Genomic DNA, 7,194 nt, shown 5'->3' with positions numbered 1-7,194 from the left:
TTCTTTCCTTAATTTTACATGTCTTGACTCTACTTTTGTCTCTTTAAATTACCCAGCAATGCGGACAATAAGCTTCCATTCTCTGCATAAAGCTTCTACCAAAAAATAAGCCATTTTCTTTCATAAAGTTTGACTTTAATTTAAATTATTCTAACAGAGTGAAAGCTATGGAAATAAGGATTTTTATATAAATAGTTGGTCATATTTATTGTTTACTTTTTCTAGTGATATACATAGTGGGAAAAGGGCCAAATTTACCCCTCTACTTTCTAATATTGTTTACATTTAACCCCTGTTATACTATCCGATCAAATTTATCCCTACAGTTATACTATTCGGCCATATTTATCCTTACTGCTAGCAAACTTTTAAAAATTACCCCAACCTTAACAAAAACCCACAATCTCCCAAATTCCTTTTATCCAAGGCATCTATCTTCTTTTTCATCCACTATCAGGAAAGAAGAGAGATAAAATGTATCGACTCGACCGGTCGTTTTGAGCAATTGCCCTTCGTTCGATGGTTGGAGGTCACGAATAGCTTCATATGGTGTATTATGACTTCCGTGTATTGTTGGTTTTGGTTTTCGAGTGATTCAGAATTGATTTGGGAGAATGATTCTCAACTAGGAAGGTTTAAGTTGGAAGAGTTGATCAAGTTCGACTTTTTGCTTATTTGATGCCGTATCAGAGTTTTAAATGGTTCCATTAGGTCCGGATGGTGATTTTTGACTTGGGCGTATGCCCGGAATTGAATTCGGAGGTCTATAGATTGATTTGGTTTGTTTTGCCAAAAGTTGGCAACTTGAGGTTCAGAAATTTCTTTAGGTTTGATCGTAGGTTGACTTTATGGTTATAAGACTCGAATTTTAATTTTGGGAGTTGAAATTGGTCCATTTTGTCATTTGAAACTTGCCTGCAAAGTTTGGCATCATTCGCAGTTAGTTTGATAGGAATCGGACGCGTGGTTGTGTTTTTAGCAATTCTTGAAGTTTATTATGGTTTTATGTGTTTTGGTATCCGATTCGTTGTTCTAGATGTTATTTTGGTCATTTGATCACGCGAACGAGGTCGTATGATATTTTTAGACTTGTCTGGATGTTTGGTGTGGAGCCCCGAGGGCTCGAGTGAGTTTCGGATTGGTTTTGTTATTATTTTGTGTGCTGGTGCCGGTTCCATCACATTTGCGAGGAAATGATCGCATTTGCGACTACCACATTTGCGAGTATTTTCTCGTTTTTGTGAACCTAAGGAAAGTTGGGCATTTATCGCAAATACAATATTGGAGTCGTATTTGCGACTTTCGGACTGTCCGCTTTTGCGATGTCTGGGTCGCTTTTGCAACTGGTTGTGTCTTCGCATTTGTGAGGATTTTGATCGCAATTGTGATCTTTGCCGAGTCTGTCAAGGGTCGCATTTGCAAAAGTCGCATTTGTGAATCCCATATTGCAAATACGACATATGCAGCTGGTTTATAACTGAGTATTTCGGGACTTAGCTTCATTTTATCATATTTTGAACCCTAGACTCTATGGGAGGTGATTTTCTAAAGAGATTTTCATATCAAACTATTGAGTAAATGGTTTTGATCCATTTTTAATTATATTACATGATTATTTATGAGATTTAACATCAAATTCATGAATTTCTAAGAAAATTTTGGGGAAATTTTGTCTATATTGTGAAAAATAAAAATTTGGGATAGGAGAGTTGAATTGGACTCGGATTTGAAAATAAAATACATATATAGACTCCTGGGTTATGGGTAGTCAAGATCTACCCTTGGACTCGGGTTTTGACCGAGAGGGCCCGAGGTTGACTTTTGGAAAATTGTGCAAGGTCATATTTTTATTAATCGTAATTGGTTTCTCTTGCATTGTTTAATGATATTAAGTCGTTTTGGATAGATTTGACCCGTGCAGAGTCGAATTTTAAAGGAAAAGCTATTTTTGAGTATTGATTTGGCCTAATTGAAGTAAGTACCTTGCCTAACTTTGTGTGGGGTAAACTACCCATTAGGACTTGGGTTGATTGTACATTGAATTATGTGAAAGACGTGTACACGGGCTTATATGTGGTATTTAACCGGTCTAGACTCTTAGGCTTCTTTCAAGCCTTTAATTGAAGTTGTTCGTACATTTTTTATATTTTATTTTCGAGTTTACTCTTATATGGCTTAATTGAAGTTATTACCTCTTTTATGTCACATATTTTACTTGCTTTTATTGTCCCTATGTTACTCGATGCACACTATTATATTATTTTGCATACGTGAGCCGTTCAGCTATTCTTGTATTGATGAATCGATAAGGTTTGGGATTTTGAGGTATTGGATATTCTCCGTTGTATTGGTGGTTCTTTAAGGTTCCGTACATTTCATCTTCTTTTGTGTTGATATTTCGTAATATTGTGTTGAGTTGTTTATGTTAATAATTTGATATTATTGGGATCAGGTTTCATGCCGCTACGGAATAGGACATGATATGATATGAAGAGAGAATGACGGATAATATGATCTTATTATATAGGTGGGATCGAGTTGCACGCAGTAACAGATATTGGTATTATTATTGGGATCGAATTTCACGCTGCAATGGATTTGATATGTTATTATTATTTATGACCGTAGATTTATCCTCAGTTGTAATTCTCATGGTACATTTTATGTCGGAACGGCCTATTGGTTGAATAGTTATTATTTTTTCTTGAATCATTTCACTTGTATTTTGATCGTGTTTGGTTAATTGTTGTTATTCTAGTATTGGAACAATAATGACATTTTGTGTGAGTCATGCATTCTACGGGATTTATTATGTTACTTTAATGTGCCAGCCTATGCCTCCATTGTTACTTGGCGAATTGATTGTCAAGATGAATTTATTTGCGGGGAGTCATCATCTCATATTCTGTTGAATTACTGGTAACATAATGGTTTTAAATAAAGAAATTGTCAACACGCTTTACTTTATGTGACTCTTAAGATAAAACTCGTCATCTCACTTGGTACTTTACTATATTTAAATTGTTATCATGCCTACTTTAAATGGTTCTCAAATTAAAAGCTTATTACCCTATTTGATACTTTACTCAAATTGTTATCACGCTTTACTTTAAATGATTCTGCATTTTTGTTAACTTATATGATGTTTTACTTTATTTTAAAAATAATATTTTACTTTACCTTATTTGATTTTTAAACTAAGCTCATTTTTCTATTTGATACTCTATTTTGTATAAACTGTACTTTATTTTACTTTATTTGATTTTAAAACAAACTCATTATCTTATTTAACGCTTTACTTTATTCGGAATTATTTTTTATGCCTCCGTTTATTTAAATAATTCTCTCGAATATTTATTTGGCAATTAACACGGATTCAATGTACGTGGTAGCACATGGGCCTTGTCGTGCGAAGGTGAAGGATAATATGGGCACGAGATGCTATGGGTGACAGAGTCGTGATTGTTGCGGCCAAACGCACACGCAAGTATACGCGGTCGTCAAATAATTAAGTGCAGGATTGAATAAATAAACCAATATGATAAACTAAGAAATCAAAATCAATATTTGAATAACAATAGTCATGAAAGAACCACAACCCTAGAACGTGAAGTTTAGCTCCACATAGACATGGTAGCAAAACAACAAATCATACAAAGAAACATAAAATATACTAAGTTTGATGGAAGAAAAGATGAAACCTGGCCTCCACGGCGGCTCTGTGCTCTCCCTTCTCTCGCCAAAAGTCCCTTAAAAATTAGTATTTAATGACTATTTATAAGTGTAGGAAAAAAAACCTAGGTGAAATAACCAAGTCCAAAACTAAAAAGGAGACAAAATTTCCTCCAAACATCCAATTTTACCCCTGACAAGTCTTTTCCGGAACTGGGACTAGAGCGAACGCGCTAATGTTCGCGCTAAAGTTCGCGCTAGTCTCCTGACATTCTGCCTCCCGCTTCTGGACTAGCGCGAACGCGCTAGACCTCGCGCTAGACTTCGCGCTAGTTCAGGCCATTTTTCTTCAATTCTTTGTCTAGTTTTTGCACGCACTCAGCTCCGAGAGATATTTCTTGCTCCAAATTAGCTCCAATCTCAACTTTAAGGCATCACATAGGCTCCTCGTCATCTTCTCCAATTGTTTTGTGCATTTTGTTCCAAAATCCCATCTTCAAAGTACCTGCACATAAAATAAACTCAATTAAGCACGATTGTATTACAATTTAGCATTAAAACATCAAAATGTAAAGTAAGTAATGCACTAAAAATATGGAATTATATCCAAACATCACTACCCCATACTTAAGCGTTGCTCGTCCTCGAGTCAACCAACACTTTACTCTATCTTTCAGCACTTTGTTTTTACACAATTGAGGTACACTTTACCAATGACCATGGTTAATAGCAACAATTAAACTTTAGCATATGCAATCACATACACTTCCCTTTTTCTTATGCCAACTTCCAAAATATTCAAACAAAGACAACATGCTCATAACAATCCTAGCCTCAAAAACCAACTCAATGTCACAATGCACTCATGGCTTGAACACCCAACATCCTAGAGAAGTCTAATAATGTTACCTATCCTTCGTGAAACCATGTGCCCTCACAAAAGAAGTCACATGCATGTAATTGGTACCATAGGCTTGCCCTTAATGTAAATCTCTACTAATGTAGGCTCGCTCGATGTAAAATCAATTAGGTCTTTTTCATGGTTGTAATGTGGGCTAAGGGACGGGTAGGATATATTTAGGAATAGTGACTAACCCTCCTAAGCACTTTAACACATCACATAATCAACTTTAAGCGCAAATTCTTCAATCCACTTCACTTTCACAAACAATATCACCTCCAAAATGCTCCCTTCTTCTTTAAGCACTACATTAATTCATACCCACTAGCAAGAACAAGACAACAATTTATTCATCTCTATTTTTTTTTCAATTTCCGCTAGTGGTGTATTATTTTAAAAAAATAAGTGCATCTTTCTTCCTTTAATTGGTTCCACTCAAAAGCCACCCCACACTTAGTTCCTTCTTACTTCTTTTAGCGTTCAGCTCATAATTAAAGTGCTTTAAGAGGAAAAGGGATCAAAGCAATGTCAATTAAGAATAAAAAGGGTATAGGCTTGTAATGTGGGTGCCAAATAAAGTTCTATAGGCTCAAAAGGGTTGACTAGGGATAAATTTTATTTGTGGTAAGCAATTAAGCACAAAAAGATCAAAGGAAGCCTAAAATCATTTTTTTAAACTGAGCATCACCTTAAATTTCGCTTCAACTCACAAACCGGACAAGTTCTAGACACAAGTACAATACATGGACTACACAAAAACCTCACCACACATGGCACATGACTCACTAAGGACGATCCCATTCCGATTCTCAAACAATGCAAGTATTCACGGAGTCACGAGATATTAAGCATTAAGCACAAAGTGAACATAAGTCAAGAAAATGAGACATAGGCGCCACAAAACATGCTATCCAAGTAAGCAAGGCATCATCAATAAATTCAAATCATAGGGAAGATAGTACACATGCCAAAGCCTAAATATGCTACTATCAAACAAGTCAAGGGCGCCTAGGTTTATCTCATCTTTCTTCCTCCATTTTATTCCCTAAACTACTCTAAAAGAAAAAACTACCCGGTTCAAACTACAACCAATGGAAAAGAACCGAGGCACAAAGAAAAACCACGGGGGATTATTACTACCTAAAGAAAGCTAAAAGACATATTTTTGTGTTTTTTTGTTTAGACTTTAATCCCTCAAGAAAGCTGTCCACAAAATCCATCGTCGGGAAAAGTCCAATTTTTCAACCTTTTTTTATTTTTCTAAGAAATAAACTAGTCATGAAAGAAATCAATAGTCAATATTTGAATAAACTAAGAAATCAAAATCAATATTTGAATAACAATAGTCATGAAAGAACCACAACCCTAGAACGTGAAGTTTAGCTCCACATAGACATGGTAGCAAAACAACAAATCATACAAAGAAACATAAAATATACTAAGTTTGATGGAAGAAAAGATGAAACCCGACCTCCACGGCGGCTCTGTGCTCTCCCTTCTCTCGCCAAAAGTCCCTTAAAAATTAGTGTTTAATGACTATTTATAAGTGCAGGAAAAAAAACCTAGGTGAAATAACCAAGTCCAAAACTAAAAAGGAGACAAAATTTCCTCCAAACTTCCAATTTTACCCCTGACAAGTCTTTTCCGGAACTGGGACTAGAACGCGCTAATGTTCACGCTAAAGTTCGCGCTAGTCTCCCGACATTCTGCCTCCCGCTTCTGGACTAGCGCGAACGCGCTAGACCTCGTGCTAGTTCAGGCCATTTTTTTCAATTCTTTGTCTAGTCTTTGCGCGCACTCAGCTCTGAGGGATATTTCTTGCTCCAAATTAGCTCCAATCTCAACTTTAAGGCATCACATAGGCTCCTCGTCATCTTCTCCAATTGTTTTGTGCATTTTGTTCCAAAATCCCATCTTCAAAGTACCTACACATAAAATAAACTTAATTAAGCACGATTGTATTACAATTTAGCGTTAAAACATCAAAATGTAAAGTAAGTAATGCACTAAAAATATGGAATTATAGCCAAACATCAGTGATTGTGGCTTATGATTTTTGATTGTGAGGCGTGGTACCTCGAAGTAAATCTTATTGTGAATCATGTGTTAGAACGACTTGATTACTTGAATTGTCATTGGTTTTCCCTCATTAATTTCGTTCATGTTTTTAGCTGTGTTCCGATTGCTTTACCATTTTATCACCTATTTATTTCTTATTGCCATTTGATGTTTCCACTATTTCGTTGTTAGCCTTATATTGATGTCCTTTCCATTGTTAGCTTTAGATTTATATGTTTATACATGTCAATGTCTAGTGGGTGTCTTGACTCACTTCGTCACTACTCCACCTGGGTACCGCTGTGATGTACTCACGCTATGCTTCTGCATATTTTTGTGCAGATCCAGGTACTTCGGATCGTGTGGATTTTGAGAGTGATGCTTATGCGGTTGGAAACTTCAATGTATTCCTGCTTGACATTTGCAAGCCTCATAGTCACCCTCTGATATTATCATTCTTACTATTACCTTCATTTCAAAATAATATTATATTTTAGAGATTCTAGTATATTTCAGTGGAGCTTATGACTCTATACTACCGGTTCTGGAAATTTTATAACATT

The sequence above is a fragment of the Nicotiana attenuata genome, chromosome 8, assembly GCF_001879085.1.
Source record: "Nicotiana attenuata strain UT chromosome 8, NIATTr2, whole genome shotgun sequence".
Taxonomy (NCBI): domain Eukaryota; kingdom Viridiplantae; phylum Streptophyta; class Magnoliopsida; order Solanales; family Solanaceae; genus Nicotiana; species Nicotiana attenuata.
Note: the sequence above shows the minus strand (reverse complement) of the source record.